The sequence below is a fragment of the Onychostruthus taczanowskii genome, unplaced genomic scaffold (assembly GCF_017590055.1).
Source record: "Onychostruthus taczanowskii isolate IOZ18803 unplaced genomic scaffold, ASM1759005v1 scaffold1, whole genome shotgun sequence".
NCBI classification, from domain to species: Eukaryota; Metazoa; Chordata; class Aves; order Passeriformes; family Passeridae; genus Onychostruthus; species Onychostruthus taczanowskii.
Genome location: NW_024496525.1, coordinates 16,888,383 through 16,907,214, shown reverse-complemented (window position 1 = coordinate 16,907,214; position 18,832 = coordinate 16,888,383). Strand labels below are relative to the sequence as shown.

General features: G+C 35.8%; 1 protein-coding gene across 3 annotated transcripts in view; it reads left to right on the top strand.

Annotated features, from left to right (window-relative positions):
• Positions 1-18,832, top strand: part of SLC25A21 (solute carrier family 25 member 21) — a 236,764-nt gene that overhangs the window by 8,468 nt on the left and 209,464 nt on the right. The window contains exon 2 of one of the 3 annotated variants that reach the window (XM_041401095.1): positions 13,278-13,312. The exons of the other annotated variants lie outside the window; for them this stretch is intronic. The gene's annotated coding sequence lies outside the window, so the exon portion shown is untranslated. The remainder of the gene's footprint in view (positions 1-13,277; positions 13,313-18,832) is intronic. 3 annotated transcript variants of the gene reach the window in all.

Sequence of the window (18,832 nt, the reverse complement as noted above, 5' to 3'; positions counted from 1 at the left end):
ATATTGCAGAAATGTCATCAAGCTCTCAATGCCAATCTATAACCAAAGTAAAGACTGCTGTGTTACATACACACTGCTTCAAGTCTCTGTTAACTTCCTTCAAGTATTTGCAGGCATGAGACCTACAGCAAAGCATAAAAGCTTAAATATACACACTTCTTCAAAATAAGCTATAAAATTTCATTGTCAGATTTTAAAGTTAAATAATATTGTGGAACAGTGTGTTATACATGTAAAAGCATGTAGGTAGTGAAAATAGTTAATGCTGGAACATGCCTGTTGTAAAATTTGTAGGCAAAAATGCTTTGTCTGCAGAGGCAATTCTGAATCTGTTATAGCTTCTGTGAGCCAAGATTATATTGGCATAAAGAAAAAAATTTCATTACTGTTTATTGTTTCATTAGTTGTGCTTAGTGACTGATGTACATCTTCAAATCCATGTTAAATTGTTGTAACACAAAAGTTTATTGTGCAGTAAGAATATAATTCTAACATATGGCAACAAAACATGACTTTTGATAATAGTAGATGTGTTTTCTATGGCAGTGTTCTAGAAGAGAAAATGAAAACTGATTCTGGTTATTTCTGTGCATAAAATCTGGCAATTTTGCTTGTTAAGTGATGAAATTACAAAGTTTTCTTTAACTGTAGCTTAGTTTCTGTCACATTACCTTGGATGTCCTTACAAATGTAAACATTTTTTCTTTATGCTTGCTGCTTTTCCATTTCAAGCTGGCAGGGTGGGAGACACTCAAAATCATACCCCTGAGACTGGAGGAACTTGTCTGTTATGAGACTGAAATTCTCTCTGAAAAATTATTATATTGACCTTTTCAGACTGGTTGAAGTATTATGATTAGGGTTGGTATGAATGAAAAGGGCTAAAAGGTCTAAAGACAAGGGGGAAAAAACCACCCCTTTTCAGACAGTGATGTGACTCCTAGAACCTGGAAGTTTTGAAAATCAGTATTGCAATGAATAGATAATAGGGATGCCTCTAAGTATTTTCAAGTATTTCAGCCTTGATTATAAAGGCCTTAAATGGGCTCTTCTTCAACTGAAACATACAATTATTTTTTTTCCCCTTGGAGGAGATTAATTGATATTTGCTGCCTGTGGAAACCAACACTGGTCCTGTTGTTTGGTAAAGTAAATTAATATTGGTATTTATGTTATGAAACTCTCACTCTCTGGTGTCTAATTATTATTTGTGCAAGAAAGTACTAAGTATCAGCCATCTTAAGACAGTATTTTCTCTACAGAAAATCTGTACTACAGGTCACCTGTTTTGGCTGTGTTGAAAGTAGAGTAGTTACAGGATAAGTGCCTGCCATATTTTTCTGCAGCATGTCTTATCCTGGGGAATCATTACAATTAGATACCATTACACCAACATCTGAAACAGGTAATTCATGTTTCAGTTGTCTACAGTGGTGGTTTTCCGATGAGAAAATAACTGCGAGAGTCTGAATGTTGTTGAGAAGTCCCTCCCATACAGTGGGGAAGGAAAGGCAGGAGTAATTGGCCTTTAGTTCTGCTTTTCAGTCACTGAGCTACACTGTTAACAGCTGCTTTTGTTTTCCCTCTGGATCATTTTCAATCCATCAATTTTTGTCAGTAAACACAGTTTATGGGTCATCTTTTAGTCTTTAGTCAATGAATCATTTCCCAGTTCAGTGTGTTATCCTAGTTTCCTGGACTTTTTACTGTTTTTATTATACTGAAGTATGCAGATGTGTGGCTGGTGCCCCCGAAGAACAACACTCCCAAAAGCAAATGAGAGTCTTAGCAGCCCTTTCAGTTTTGGGCAATTCTTTGTGCTATTTATTTCACTTCCTCTTAGACACAGTTCTGAGTGGCTTTGCAACAGGGTTACGGTTTACTTATTTTTCTATTACTAGCACTTGTTTCTTAATATTTAGTTAGAGGGTTGATTTTCAAAATTAGTATATATTTTGAATGTGTAGTAAATATCACTCAGCTTTGTTTTCTCGGCTGGCTCCAGATAACATACTGAACTCAGTAAAACATGAAGGGCATGGTGAAGAAAAAATATGGTTCTAACTGCCATAATCAGAGACACAGAAACAAAATTTAATTCTTCATTATGGATTCTGTGGTATTTGATGTCTCTTCCAGCTTGTGGAGCTATGTGATTAATTTCTGAATTTAAAAACCAAATCTTATCCTCAGTATTTTGGCATTTAAGCTTGAAAAGATAGCACTCCTGATCTTTGGATGAATTTTTGGATCTGAGCCATGAAATTATGAATGCTTGAGATTTGTGATGATACACTGCAGGTTTTTAGGTTGGTTACATGCATGTTCTCTAGAGGCAGGTTTGCAATGCTGGTGGTGTACACATGTATGTAACATAACCTTGTGGCAAGAAGTAGAAAACAAAGAGTCAGGTTGCTTATAGGTTTTTAGAAGAATTTATTTTCCAAGACATTGCCTTACTATTGATGCTGACCAGTGGCAGCACAATTTTGTGTGTACATCTTAATTTTGTCTGAATTGCATAATAGTGTGTAAAGCAAGAGTGCTTGCTTTGTTCATGCAGCACATTCAAAACATTGTGTCCAGTGCCCATTTTAGGTGCTTCTGTCACCATATTCTTGGTAGCCTCTGTTGGCTCTGGGTCGCAATACTAGTTCATCCTGGGATCAGTTCATCATAAAAAAGAGGAGTTATGAAGAGGAATGGGCAATATTCTGAGAGTACAAGACTACTGGAAGAATATGACAGCTTTGAGAGTCTTCACAGTTCTGCCCTTCATTCATCTCTAAGTCTCTGGTTATTGCAGAGCCAAAGCAATAGGACTTTTAAGAAAGTACTCTGTTTGCAGACAAGTGCAATTAAGTGGAATTAGGATTCTGAAGGGGATTGGGGCTGTCACATTAAGCAGGGGGAACATGGCTACCACTTATTTATTATACCTCTTAATAAAAATTTTACAAGGCAAAACTATAATGCTGAGTGGGTAATGAGACAGTCCTTGCTTAAAACAGTCTTTTTTGCATTTTTTCCTAAGCAGTGAAGAAAATAAATACCAGTATGATATATGTTTTAACTGGCATGTTATTCCTTATTGTCAAATATGATGATGGCCATCCCAGAAGACAAAAAGAAAACAAATCAATCTTTTCTGTTGATTTTTAGCAAACTTTTCTCCTTTCTGCAAAATTTCACTTTTTAATATGATGAGAAATAAAGATTATTGATTAGGCATTTCCAAAAGGGAGGAAGAAAACATATAGGCTTTCTGCATATATAAACTTATGAATGTTGTTAGAGACTAGACTAAATGGAAAGAAATGTCTTATTTAGAGTATGAAACTCTTCTAAGTTAATGTCCATAAAGTTTAAATTAGTTCAGACTTTTCTTATTAGAATAAATGTTTCCTTTTAAAAAGCATGATAATCATAATCAAGACTAAATTTGTTCTGTTATTTATTTTCAAAATGATTGTACATGTTTAGCAGACTTTTGATTTAAATCCCTAAGGATATATTGGAGACAGATGTTTAGATGACCTAATGTTTAAAGTAAAGTTATATTTGGACACTCGATTAAATTTTCCTTAAAATCTTTCCATATATGTTAGATTGTGGAGCAATGCAGAAAGTATTGAAAGATTTATGTTGAAAAGGTACTGCATTATTTTTAAAGTAAGTTATTAGAGTTCAGTAGATTTTATTTCAGGCAACTGTCAAAAGCAGAAAATGTTTGATTATAAAACAACATGTTTACAAATGAAAATATTGTGTCTTGTTGCAGAGCTAAATGGGAAACAGATTTCTTTAAAAGTTCATTGATTTCAAAACCAAATTTACCAGGCCATTTATAGCTGCCTCAAAACTTGGTAAAGATTATGGTAGACCTTAAAATGTAGCATCAGTTGAAGACTGCATTATAGGCCACAACAGTTGCAAATCTTTTCACTACTCTCTCGTTTTGAACAAGTAAAAGCTTCTCAAGGTGCACCTAATAATGTGGATGACTATATATGACTACTTATGTGATAGTAAACAACATTTTGAAAAGTCTCAATATTTCATCATCATAATTATCAATATTGACCTAATGAGAAGGTATTGATTTACGGATGAAAAAATAAGTATCTTCAGTCTTTTAAAGTTTATATATATTGGCTTTTATTGTGTTTAGTTAAACAGGCAAGTTACTGAGTTGCTGAACTTCTGACATTTTTAACTGTAACTGAAATATTGTACTAAGAGATGCATTCTTGTCACTGGCAGGATACTTTGTGGGCTGATGCAAGTGTTGCACAAAACCACTATTCAGATGCTTAGCACTCAGCCTGCAAAATAACCTGTGGCCAGATCTTGAGAACGTTTCTGTAGAACAACATTTTTTATTACTTTTTCTGTAATTTGTGATTAGGAAGGCTGATGTGGGCAGCAGAGCTGAAAAGTATTTTATGCAGAATGGACCTTGTTAAGTTTAGGCAGGACATGCAGCATTTTTCTGTAATTTCATTGAGGTCTGCTGCATTAGAACTGGTGTAGCTCTCTTCTGGGAGAAACAGAAATTGCAATATTTGGAGCCTCTTATTTCATGTAGGAGTGGATGTTGGATCAACAGTGGTATAAAAACCATGTTTCACAATGGGAATGAAAGGAGATCTCATCCTGTTCCTGAAAAAGGAGCTTTCATTCTGTCTTTTTGACAGAATCTTATTAGATGAATGTGCATTAATCATGGGCAGTAACTGTTTAGTACAGCATGGATCTAATCAAAACCTAATGAATGAAAGTGTAGTACCTATGTGATGCCATTTACTGTAAGCAGAAATTATTTTTCTTTTCTTCCTGAATTAAGATTTGGGATATAGATTATAACTCTGAAAAATAAATGGAAAAATATCTTCATAAGACTCCCAAGAAGTAAAGAGTGGTCAAAAAATTGGAAGAGACAGCCCTTAAACATCTTCTGAAAATGTCACTTGTCAGTTGTTGGTGTGAAGATAAGGAGCAATATAGAATGAAATTATAAAAAATTTGCAGATAAAGCAGTTTTACAGTCTTGTGGTTAGATTTGTCTACATACAGATTTTCTAAGTTCAGAAATATTCTTTAAAAGTATTGAAAGAATATTGATCAGTTGATGCATAACACTTGCTTGGACTTGTCTCTTGCTTAGTCTTGCAGACTTAGAGTGAATACTTGGAACTGGGCTGAAGTAACTTAGGCAACAACTTTTATGCTTGTGTAATCTTACCTTTTGTTACATAATGGCTTTTCCCTTTTTAAATATATGTTTTTCAGTGAACAGAAAAAATAATGACTTTCTGTTTAAATACTCGTGATCTTCTCATGTTATATATTATCACTTACACATACAAAATTTGACTATTTTTCTTCCTTGATTGTGCAAGAATTATGCTACTTGAGCATTTTCCCTGAACACTTCCGTTGGTGTGCTGAGATTTGCAGGAGTGATTAGCCCTTTCTTGTGCTTCAAGACAGACACCTGCAAGGAGAGTAGACAGTTTTATTGGGATGCTATGAAGGTTTTATGCAGCTTGTAGAGAAACCGGTTAAAAGCCTGGGAGCAAGGAGGATGAGATGGTTTTAACTTCCTCAATGTGTGCTTTTTATTATTTTTTTTCATTTCCTGTAGTCCTTTGTAGAAGTAGCAAGGACCCTAAAGACTAAATGCTGCTCTGTTAATCAGACTTCGTTGTTGGCATTCTGTGTGCTGAATAAGGATAACATCCTTGAGAGAAAACCACTGCTGTCAAGTAGAGATGGTATCACAATCATTACCAGCCCATCCTAAACTGGGTTTTTTCTGTTCAGTCTAAATCTTGTTTACATCTAAATCTTTGTTTCCTACATTTTAATTAATCTATAATTGCACCTGGAACCTTAATTGAAAAATCCGTGAAGAATTAAAAACTTAGAGAGAGACAATGTTCTACAAATTCCTTTTCAGCAATAGGGCTGAAACCTTATCTACTGCAACTGGAATTAGGGATAGCTTGCTTTGTCTTTGTTTTGACTACAAACTCTATTCTGGTTAAGAGATTAAATTCAGAGAGAGAAATAAATCACTGCATTGCATTTTGTATGATGATTGAACTGTTTGTAAAAATTGAACGTACTTTATATGTTTGCTAACTGTTTTGTAAACATTTCAATATTCGAGTTTGTAGTATAAATAGTTTTGACTATGGGCAAGATTTGGACTGCTTGCATTCTGTATAAGCAAAACCTGGGTGCGTCTTGCTCACTAAACAATTCAGAGCAGACCCAAGGGATTTGAGTCCAGCAAAAGAATTTGGAGCTTCCTTGGCTTAGCCCGGGAAACCAAGGAACCATGAGTTCTCTCTTCCAAGAGTTTGGTTTTTTTCCATTAGGTGTTTTTGTGTATTTTGTTTGTTTTTTTGTTGGTGGTGGGGGTTTTGTGGTTTGTTGGGGTTTATTTTGTTTTGGGTTTTTTTTTCTTGTTTGTTTTTGGTATTGCTTTGTTAATTCTTGCTGTCTTCCTAGGTCTTTGAATCTTGAAAAGATTTTTTGCAAAATGGTAAAATAGTACAGATTAAACATGCGAGAGTGTAATGGCATATGAAGTGTCTCTGGTGGTCAGTTAAGTCTTCTGAAAAGTGAAATAATAGTTTTAACTGTTTTGCTTTCTGAACTCTAATATGTTAACTTTTCATGTGTGCTTTCAGAGGAATTGTTGTCTCTCATTTCTAGGGGAACTGTAGGTACCTGAACCATGAGATTAATCAGTATCCCAATTCCACTGAAATCAGTGGAAGTTTTTCACTCCCTGAATCTCTTCTGAACTGTCCTGGATCTGTATCAGATATCCTGTGAAGTCCATCATGTGAACATGCTCACTACTAATGCCAGGTGGCTACTCCCTGTATGTATAAAGGAATGGACTGGTTGCCAGATTGTTTTCCTGGCTGTGGGTTTGAACTCTCTGAAGTGTCCAGCTGAAGTCAGGCAGCAGCTTTCTAAGCATTGCAGTGCCTGAGCTGATGTCCAGCTGGCTACCAAAGACCCCATCTCACCCAGGTTGTTGAATCTAACTCTATTAAAAATGTTATTTTTTAAAGTTACTTGTAAACCTGAGACAATCTGTTAGGTTATGTTTTTATGAAATCTTGCACAAGACTTGTACTGATATCCCACCTGTGTTTGGACATTTGGATAAAAGGTTCGAAAACTTACTGTCATTTAAAAGAAATACCTCTGGAGGAAATGGCTTCTGTGATAACTAATTAATTATATTTCTCTTACAGTTTATGTTCTCTGTTTATATCTGTGGGGTAAAAAAGTATTTCTGTAATAGGCTGTAGAGATCATAGCTGAAAAATCTAGCAAACTGAATTTGTACTTCTGAAATGTGCAACCTGCTGTCAAGTATGTCAAGATATAATGTGTTTGGCAATAACTGCTGTATGGTACACAGAAGGCATCCATAAATCTGGAAAACTCATAACTCCCGAGTCTTGTATACAACAGTTTTGCATCCAACAAATTTAAACTTCTGCAGGAAAGGAGGAGAGCTGTTCTGATGTACCACTGACATCTTTTCCCATCACTCCTTTCATGACTGCAGTATTTTCAATGTGTGTGTCCTGTCCTTTTTCCAGAATTTCTAGTCTCAAACTTAAACAAAATTCTTCTTAGTGTTTCACTTCTTTTACACAAGTTAGGTATGTAAAGTCACATTGACACCATTGTGTTTTGGACCAGGCTTCACTGGCCTTTGACAAAAGGATCTGGGGTGCGTATCTGGAAATAGTTTATTTCTAAATGGTGAGCAAATGGTAGTCTCCACTGACATCAAGTTCATGGTCTCCACCTCTCCTGATTTTATTGTAAGCTAAAACCTAAGCAGTCTTCTGTCCTATTTATAGGCTATCTGTCCTTCAGCCTTCTGAACCTATCTATACTTAATTAACAGTGTTGCTGTTTTGTCTTCCCTTTCTAGTTCAGACTTCCTAACTGTGATGTAAGGGAGTTGTCAGTGGCTGCCTTAGAAGTTATTATTTCAATAAGACCCGTGACTTGTTCAATTTCTCTTGTTTTTTATTGAGATTTGCATCCCCTATATGTTGGTCATCTCCAGTTGTCTCCCATTTGGAGGCTGAAATCTGTCTTCTGGGGCTGGATTGAGCACAATTTTCCTTACATTGTTTAGTGTCCAGCAAATATTTGGTGTTTTTCACTCTTGTTTGAAGGATGTAAGCTGGCAGTGGTCTGACAGTCCTAACATCATTCCAAGTCTTCCATTTAATGGAAGTAAAGTTTATTTTGCTTTGCTTCTGTTCAGCAAATCTGGCTTTTTCTAGAACTTTGATGGCCATACTTTGTACGTAGAACATCAGGTGGTTGAGATATTTTTCTAAAACATGATCTGTGCCAAGCAGGATCTAAGTGGCAGGATACACTGACCGTACAGTTGTGTGCTTTGTTTTCCTCTGTGTTCTTGCCAGAACCTTGATAGTACCGAACCTGATGATGGGGAAAATATTTGTCATCAGTGATCTCCTCCAAATTATCTTCTTTTGTATGTAGTTAAAGTATTCCTTTTTTCACATCTACAAACTAGGTAAATAGTTGAAGGCCCTGAGCTTTTTCCATGCTTTTGTAGTCAGTAAATATATTCACTCAGTTGCTTCTGCTCATTCTAATGCCTAAAGCAATAAAATTCCAAGCTTTTTAGATTGTCTCTTGAAGAAAGTTCACTATTTATAAGAATGAACTTTATGTATGTTGAACTTGTTTTCTGGAATTTCCTGTCCATTCCTTGGCTGGATTAGTTTTGTGTGCTGATTGTATACCAGCACTAAAACACCAAATAGGGGTGCTTGTCAGTTTGATATTTTGTAGTTTGTCCATTTATTGTTTGCTTTTAAAATTAACTTGTGTTATTGGTGAGGATAAAGTTCATGAGTCCTGTTTTTTTCCTTAGCCAAAAGCTACTTACAAGAACGTTTTTCTCATCTTACTTGTCATCTCAGTTGCTTTCTCATCTCATAGTTGTCATCTCAGTAGCTTTTGTGTCACTATCTGGTGCGAAAATTGAGTGCACTTAAGTTGCCAGTATATTCTTCTGTTGCAATGTTCCTCATTGACCTATGAAGAAGAGAGGTGGTGCTATTTATCTATGCCAGTTCATACTGTGTCAGCAAACTCTTTGAAATGATGCTGACCTTTTAGAAAACTGATCCAAGGAGCTTAAATGACAGAAACTGAATTGCTTTTGATAGGATGGTTTTCTGTCAGTTTATTTGCCTGAGCTCTGGGAGCTGGCAGGGATTCCCAGTCAGTGGCAGAAGAGCAGGTAATGAATGGTTGTGGTAGAAGCAGGCTTGTGTGATTGCTCACCTGTTTGATCTGGCTGCAGTGGGTGCCAGGAGCACTTCCGCTTCTGAACTTCACCCAAAGCTTAACACACATCAGCAATTTAATTTGCTTGCTCTATTGTGGTAGCTAATGAAGCTGTTTGTCACCTTCCATATTTTCCCTTGTAGGACCTGCTTCTCAGGTAACCTGAAGCTTTAACAAATACCATTAAAGGAAGATGCGTATTCAAATAATCCACAGCAGGAAAAAGGACTTTACTCAGCTTTGTGTGAGGATTAAGAGGGAAGGAAGGCTTTACTTTTTTTTTTTTTTTTTTTTTTTTCATTTTTAACGGTTTTTTTGGTGTGTTTTTTTTTTTTTTTTGTTTTGGTTTGGGGTGGTTTTTTGGGTTTTTTTGGGTTTTTTTTGATTTTTTTTTCTTGTTTCTTGTTTCTCTGGTTTTTTTGGTTTTTTGTAAGAAACTCGTCTTTGTAACACTAGTTTGCCACTGAACATATACTAAACTGAGTTAAGGTCGGGTGAATGTATTTCAGGCTTCATATTGTACTTTGCTCCAAGTATAACCCACTTAAATGTATATGAGGTGAAGAACCCCAGCAAGTTGTATCTATGGCAGTTGAGTCAAGTTGTCATCTGCTTCCCAGCATGTAAGTCCATCACTAGAAGAGCCAGCCCATCCAGAGCACTGACAGATAAAACAAGGCATAAGACACTTTCAGATATGCCTTCTCTCTGATGCCAGTCACTTGATGTCATGGGCTGAGGCTGGACAGGCTGAGAGCTTGCTTACTCTGCCTTTTTTTTGGATTTTGGACTGTTGAGTTTGATGGTTTTCTGGTATACTACATTGGTTGATTAAAATTAATTTTTCTGCCTTACAGTAGTTCTCTTAATTTGCCCACAAAAGTTTTAGCATCCTTTAAATGTGTTCTTGTTCACTATATTTTATAATCTTTATGCTAGATTATGTGTGTGATACTTGTACTTCAGCATTTAAGATAGAGATGGCAGTGTTGTGCTTCTCTGCTGTCTTTTTTTGGAGACAAAAGCAAATTTCTTACTGGGATGCTCAGGCTGTTATATTTTTGCTGAGATCATGTATTCAAACAGAAGCCTAACCATGCAAGGGGGGTGTGCAATGTATGGTCTTTTCAATGAGAAGGTAATTATGTGTTATGATAAAAAAAAAACCTGAAATTAAGAAGCTACTGGAAGTAGTTAAAGATGAGTCTCTAACTGTTGCAGGAAAGTGTGGTATTAGTTGAAAAGTTCTGTTATAGAACACTTGATCAAAAATATATTTAAAGTAAAAGAAGCTTTTTTTTGCATAGAATATTGCCTGTGCTAGCTCTAGATTAAAATGGAAGAAAATTGGCTTTTGAGCCATTCATAGTCTGGAGTTCACAGGCATTCATACTAATTATGAAAATATTATAAACACTCATAGAAACTATTACTTTCAAACATTGTCACTAATGTTGTGGGTGCCAGAGCACAAATTTTCTGGCTTGAAAAAGCCCCAGTTCTGTGTTTGAAAGACCTACAGTGTGAATGTGTTCTTGATGGAGCCAGAACACTGCCCCTGAAAACCTGGAACTTTAGCCTCATGTTTGGAAAGCAGGCAGATGCTGGCCTTGGTGGTCATGCACCTGTAGGCACAGCGCCCACTCTATGCCATCGCCCTGCACAGCATCTGCTTGCACGCTGCAGTTTGAAGTCTGACTGCCACTGACTACTTGCACCTTGGCTTTTTGGATTTGTATTATTATGTTAGCTATATAAGCAAATGCTTCTTAAATCTTTTACTAACACAACCTTGCAGATGACATACCTCTATTATTCTGACATGCTTTTGCTTTTAATTCTGTAGTTTTCTTCCTTAAGTTTTCCTTCCCTCTCCATTAATACTTTTACACTTGGATGGTTTCCCTCTAAACTTCTATTCTTAACTCTGAATAAGAATGTTCATCTGTTAATATACATCCTAGTAGCTCACACAGTTATTAGTAGAATTCAGTAGCAACTGAGTAGATTTGAGCACCTATTAAATCCTGAGTAGATACAAATGTGTTACTGCCAGAACATACATATTTTATCCTGCAAGTCACATCTTTGATACTTAAGGTGTTTGAATGGCTGTCACAAAAATATGTGAAATAGGGTTGGAAGAGGGGCCAAGTATGATACATTTGTGTTCTCATTTTTTTCCTAATGGCTGAGATTGTATTTACAACTGCAGAGCTATCTGACATTCATTCATTAAAAGGATATTTAAAAGGGGACATTCACATTCTGAATTCCTGATTCTCCTGTTGCCTGATAGTCCTGATTCTCTGTTGCTTGTTGAAATCCTATTTCACCAATTCATTTTTCCTTCCTCTGAAGCAGGGATTTCCTGAAAACTGGCTCCAGACCAGTTTTCATATACAATATAAATATTATAGGATATAGTATGATGGTACTACTTGTGTATGTTTGAAGTTGAAGAATCATGAAAAGGTTTTGGTTCAAAGGGACCTTAAAGGCCAGCAATTCCAATGCCCCTGCCAAGGGCAGGGACACCTTCCACTAGACTAGGTTGCTGAGACCCCATTCAAACAGGTCATGAATGCTTCCAGTGATGGGACAGCCACAACTTCTCTGGACAACCTGTTCCAGTGCCTCACCACTCTCACAGTAAGGAATTTCTTCCTAGTATCTGACATAAACATTCCCTCTTTCACTTTGACCCTCGTTGTATCAATGGCAATTTTTAGAGTTATCAAGATTATTATTATTTTTCTTCAGTGTTTTGCCATTTAACCTTTAATGAATGGTTAAACGGTTTCATGGGGTATTTACCACCGTTTTGTTCTTAAGATGCAAGTACTCTGCTACTAGGAAAGCATTACCTCCATTGTACCTTGTTGTTTGAAAATTCTGATACATAGATTCTTTTTTTTTTTTGGAGTCTCTAAAGTAGTGATTGATATGCACTGATTACACCATTGATTTTGTTTGTTTGGGTTTTTTAAGTATTAATCAACTTCTTAAAAACATTTATATATGCAATTAAAAGTGATTTCCCATCAAAGGTAATAATTGGAACCATGCCTCATATAAAACAGATCAAAAATCAACTGGGAAATCTCCAACTCTTTATCTTCTCTATAGCTATGCTTCTGCTGCACATAAAATCATCAAGACTAAGAACAACAGCAAGAATGCTGAAAGATAGAAATATTATCCTAGTGGGCATGAACTGTGTGTTTAATTGGGTGCTAATGTGCTAATGATGATACTTCTAAATGCCAACAATTTTGATGCTCATCAAAGCATGCAAAAGAAGGAGAAGGAGATTCTGTTATGAAGTTATCACAATATTTTCTGAAGTTTCAAGGTATCTGTGATGGCCTGGTGAGACTGCAGCAGGTCAAAAGTGAGTATATGAAGATGTCTCTTTTTAGGAGTTCATGTTAGGGGTTTGGAATGACTTTATCTTGTTTTTAAGGAGGGGTTGTCCAGAAATTTGAGGTAGTGCCTTTTGAACATGACTGCAAAAAAATGCAGGTTATGTTAATCCCTAATTTAAGGCTTGTTTTAGCTTAAATATGAAATATTTTCAACTATTTAAAATAATATTTCATTATTTTTACTTCCTTGCTAAGCCTTCTCCCATGCTAAGTCCCTTAGTAGTATTTTGTCTAGAAGGGAAAAGAGGGAGATGTGAATAATGTGTCCTCCAAATGTACTTTGTCCATTTCTATTTACTGGTGATATGAGCTGATTATTAGTGACTACACTGATGTTATGGTGTGACCTGGCCACTATGTGTTGGTTTCTTTAATGGAGGGGTCCAAGTTTTTAATGTTGGAGGCAAAAAAGTTACCATACTGCAGCTGATGGAGTTTTTCTCATGATACTGTATCATTCTTTTTCCACAGGCAAAAGTATGTACAGACAACTCTTGTGAATTTCTGTAAGTAGAGATGCAATGTTTCCATGTAATACAAGTACTAAATATTAGGAGATCAAGGGAAGGTGAAGATTAGTCAACAAAATGCGGATATGTGTAAACTTGATTGTTTAAAGTTCTTTTCTTTTAAAATACAGTGCCTGTTCAGATCACTAATACATTTTAATTGTTTCCATCTTTCAAAATATGTCTAGCAAGTTCAGTTTCTAGTTGTTGTTATACAAATAAACTGGTATTAGAGGCATTGCTTTCTTCCTTTCAAACATGCTTTCAAATTAGGGCTTAATGTGGTTTGAAGATTTTGCCAACACACTCTCCAAGATCCTTCTCGTATAAGAGGGTGGTTGATTACATCTATCTTTCTTCTTTGGTTTACAAATGCCAATATATTCCAAAGAATGCAAACCCTGGGACCATTTGTCATCACACTTTGATTGTAGTTCACTTCATTATTGTATGTAGGAGGAAAAGCAAACAATTAGATGCCTGAACAGTGGAGGGGGGAGTTGGAGTGTCAGGACATGCTAAACATTCTTACTGCATTGCATACTTTAACCTCCTATTGTTTTCTCGTTGCTTTTAACACTTATCTGCCTGGATGTGATAGTTGTAAATACATTAAAAAAAAAAAAAAAACCAAAAAAAAAACAGAACTGTTTGGCTGAAATACTAAGTATAAACTGTCTTGAAACAAATGGAGTCTAAGGGCTACAGACCTTTAGGATTTAAATCCTACCTAATCCTGTGTGGGTTACGCAAATGAAGCAGAGAATTTGGTGTAAATGCAATAGCATGCAGCATTTCTTAGCATGTTCTTTATGGATTTAGTCTCAAAGCAGCAGTTTCAGACCTTGAAAGTGTCATAGGTGATCTGGTGAGTAAAGCAACATTAAGACCAGGACAAATGCCCATTCCTCTGGTGATAGTGAAAAAAGCTCAAACAAAACAGTAACCTCAAACTGAGTCAAATATAGCATTTCAGTGGTACTTCCTTCTGTTCTCGAATGCATATCCTGAAACAACTTGCAGTCAATAAAATAGGCTGTAAAGCAACGTACAGTATTGCATCTTTTCTTTTGATGGGCATTTTCAAAATTACACTCTGACTAAAATATAAACCAAAAGAACTGTGAATTGGATCTCTGCCCACTAAATTAGCTAAGGTGACAATTCCAGAAGAAAATATGTTAAGTCATGGTGATGAGAGGTACATACTCCACAGAAGAGCAAAACTGAAGATCCAGCTCTTCTCAGACACTTTAAGTGTTTTTAGGCTAATAATTACTTCCATTTCAGAGTTAAGGCTTCAAGAGTGTTGTTTTCCACTTAATCTGCCTCAGATTTTCGTATTATTAGAACCTTAAGAAGTGAAGACAGCTTACTGGAGGCTGTGCACTTGTCCATTTTTTCAAGGCTATTTTTTTCTGCCAGTGGTTTGTAGTTTTGCATTCCAGTGACATTGGGAACTGTTTTCTTAATTGGAACATGTGGAAATAAAGGATATCAGGGGTGTTGAGTGGCTTTTTTTTTAAGCTTTAAGTCCCCTGCTTATATGGCAGGATTTAAATGAGAAAGATGTCTGAGACAAAATATGATACATTTACTTAAGAGTCCCTCTACTGCTTCATCCATCAGTCAACCTAATCTGAAAACACAAATTTCAGCATCTTCCTTTTGCTGATGCTTACACCTAAAGTTCCTAAGTAGCTATATGATTTTTAACTAATATTATTTGATTAACCAATTTTTAAACCAGCATTCGCCACCTAAACTGCTTCAATTACCCCTTAAATGAACCACCACATGCATGCAAAGATCTGTTAGTAGCCAGTTTACAGGCTCAGAAGCAAAAACTCTGGATTTACTCCGAGTCTCCATTTGGATACACAAAGCTGCAAGAGTCCATTTGTGCTGATATAGGGTCTGAAATTTTAGGAACAATCATTGAATAATTTGGCAGTTGGTTTGATGCAGCACTTAGGTGAAGTTGGCAGGAAGGTTCCCCTTTGCTTCCATATCCATTAGATAGCCCTTTAACATGCCAGCAGAAATTTCTTCTGTCCAAAGAGCACCTATCAGCTGGGGTGGATTTATAAATAAGCTCTCACCTGAGCCCATATTCCCTGCTCTCACTGAGCTGCAGGTTTTCTTTTTAAAATGCAAACCCAAGTGATTTTTAGTCCAGAAGCTGGCCTAAGGCCTGCTTTGTTATGCATGGTTTTTCTAAAATTTAGGGGGGGGAAAAAGACACTTTTTAAAGTTTTTTCGGTCCAACTTGGGAGCTCAAGTGCCCTGAGAATCGGGATTCTCATAGTCAGAAAAGCATTTGCACAAGTTGTCACTTTTCTGTTCCTGACCCCTGTTTTCAGCAGGTCTGCAGCTCCTGATCAAAGAGTAGGAATGCTCAGGCAGCTTTTAAGATTCTCCTTATGCTTCTGTTAACTACAGTGCTTCCATCTGTTGTCCTCAGAAGCTCACACAACCTGAAAAGCATAGATTTTCAGCTCTGGATTGCCTCATTAGGATTAAGAGGGGAAAAAAATTGGGTTTTTTTAAAATTTGAATTTTTATTCTGAATTCTGTATTAGGGGCTGCACTTAAGCAGGTCTAAGAGATGATGGGAAAATGTATTGGATTATCTGTTTCATGATCTCTTTGCAATTACCCTTCTTGGAAAAGATGTATGTTAAGAAAGCACAACAAACTTGTGCACAACTTTATGAAACAAGTAGTCTCCCTTACCATACCTTAAGACTTATCATCCAAGTCTGGGCATTTTTTTTTTGTCTTTTGTCTTTTTGTCTTTTTTATATGTATATTTGAAGCTTTGTTTTTAAATCAGTAGCAGCTGTCTTCTCAGTTTTCCTCCCTAGGCCAGTTTTTTTTTTTTTTTTTTTTTTTTTTTTTTGTTTTTTTTTTTTTGTTTTTTGTTTGTTTTTTTTTTACTTTTTCATTTTTCAAAGCTCACATAATGATTTTACTTTTTTATATGCCTTGGAGATACAATTCTTGCCTTTGTGGACTCTTCTTATGATTAGGAGTAGCTCAAATCAACAAAATTGCATGTTCACTCCATTTCTCACTTAAGAGTTTCATTGTGTAACTTTCTTGAAGGCACTTAACTGAGATCAAAATCGCAGTCAGAATAGGGTATACAGCAATAGTTGGCTTCTGCTCTAGTGACTCAATCATTTGTTATTTTTTATTTTTAGAGTGAATTTGATAATTTAGAGTACCTTTTAATATCTATTGTGATAATCCTCATCAGGCTTGTTTTAGGCATTGTTTGGTACTGAATAATAATTGGTTATGGAGTAAAAGTAACACTTATGTGTGGGAAGAAGAGCTGAAAATGAAACATGATGCTTGAAGAATTATTTTTGGTATCACATTCAAGCAGTGAGATCAAAAAGCTGTGAAAGAAAGAATGGTGAGAAGTCTTTATCACCTGGGTTCTTTAACAGCTCATTAATAGAATAGAATAGAATAGAATAGAATAGAATAGAATAGAATAGAATAGAATAGAATAGAAGGAATGATCCTGTTTGACCAGAAAAATGATCTGTTACATGATTTCTAGTTCAGTTTCTAGGTATCACACAAAGTGAATTCCCACTCTTAACCATGCAGGCACAGGTGTGCACCAACACAATGAAACCCCAGCTAAACAGGAATAATAATTTATTAGAAGTATATTTCTTCAAAATATTTGACTATTGAGAAGATGTAGCATATGGGTGTGAGGAGATCACTGGACTTTATTTTTTCACTGCAGTGCCATTGTGAGATAGGTGAGATAAGGTGAACTTTTCCATTGGGGACATGTAAGTTTTGCAAAGGCAAAAACAATTGCTTTGTTTGGGCATGCCCCTGTGTTATCTGGTTCTGCCATGTCTTGGATCAACAGGTGAAAAAAAGCTTTAAAATCCATATATCACAGAAGTGTCAGATAAAATGTTAAGAACATCCAGTCCTTTTGTGACTAGATGTTCTTTTCATGTCAAAATTTAACTTACGTATTTTAGGAATTGCAGGATAAGATATGTGTGATTTTGTACATCTGGGCAATGTGTTTAATACAGAGAATGCTAAGCTTTTGTCCACATAGTCCATATAGAAAATAAAATGCATTATATGGTTCATAGGAATGAGACTTACTGGAAGCAGGCTTTCAGAACATAGAAGATGTTCTGCTGCAGCACAACCTGAGGTTCTGCTTTGAGAGACCATAGTTAACTCTGCTATTTTTGTTTGACCTGGCTTTTCTATCTTTGCAACATCAGAGCTTTGTAAATGGACAGGGAAAGCATAAGTAACTTAAAAAACTTAATCTGTTGTGCTATGTTGTTTGTTAACTTTTTTATATTTGTGTCCCTGAATTTTTATTTATTGGTAGAAAAATCAGACTACATAGTAGTCTGTCCTTATATCTAATTCTGGGTAGTCAAATATTTTTCTCACATGAGGATAAATAACCACTCCTATAAGTTTAGTCAATTTGCTTTAAAATTAAAGAGGACAAAAAAATCTTAATGTGTGTACATTTTTTTAAAGAATAAAAAGTATGCAAGGCTAAATGGCTGTAACCAGTTCACAGCTGTACTGAATAATCTAAAGACAGTATATACTGGGGTAGTCTAATGCAAGGTAAATGTTAAGGATTTAAAAAAAAAAAAGTTTTCTCAAGTTTAAAGAATTTCTTCTCTGTGCATAAGTGAGAGCAAAAGGATGGATCATGCTTTCTTCACAGAAAAAGTCTACTGAAGTTCTCTGGACTACTTGCATTATTACCATTATCTGTACTCATCCCAAAGCATTACAGGTGAACATTCCAAGGAACACTCATAATATGTTTTGTTTGCATAAGCAAGGAACTGCAGGACCGGGATACTTTATTGACCAAGGTTAATTTTGAGAAATGTAAATGAGAATCAGTTGCTGTGGGATTTTCAGTATTTAATTATTTACTTCATTTATAGTACTCTTTATAGTTGTTTCATGCTCCACAATGTTTATTATAAAGCTAGCTTATATTTTTCCCATGAAGACTCTCCACTGCTCAGAGAAAATATCTTTGAAAACATATGTTGTTACATAAGAGCCTGTTTGTGGGAACTTCAGGGAATTTGTGCTGACTTGCTTAATCATCCTCTGGAGAGCAACAACCCCTACTTCCTGTCTGCTTCTATTACTTGTCGCTATGCCTTAAAAAGAGACTGCAACCAGGAAGAAAACATTTCTGAACCAACAGAAAACACTTGAAAATGAAAGGGAAAAAAAGTTAAATAACAACTATGTGAGAGCAGTTCAGTGTAAATAATAAACTAGCTTTTGAATGTTGCTCATTTGATCTGTATAACATAATGGTAAAAATACAGTGTGCAGCTTTCCCTGGCCTTCAGCATAGCTCAGTGAAAATCTGATGCCAGCTTGGAAGTAATTTCCACAGATGTGGATTAGTATTTATTTGATTTGTCTCTAAGGTAGTCATGCTCACAGAATACAGGTTCTTAAAAATTGGGA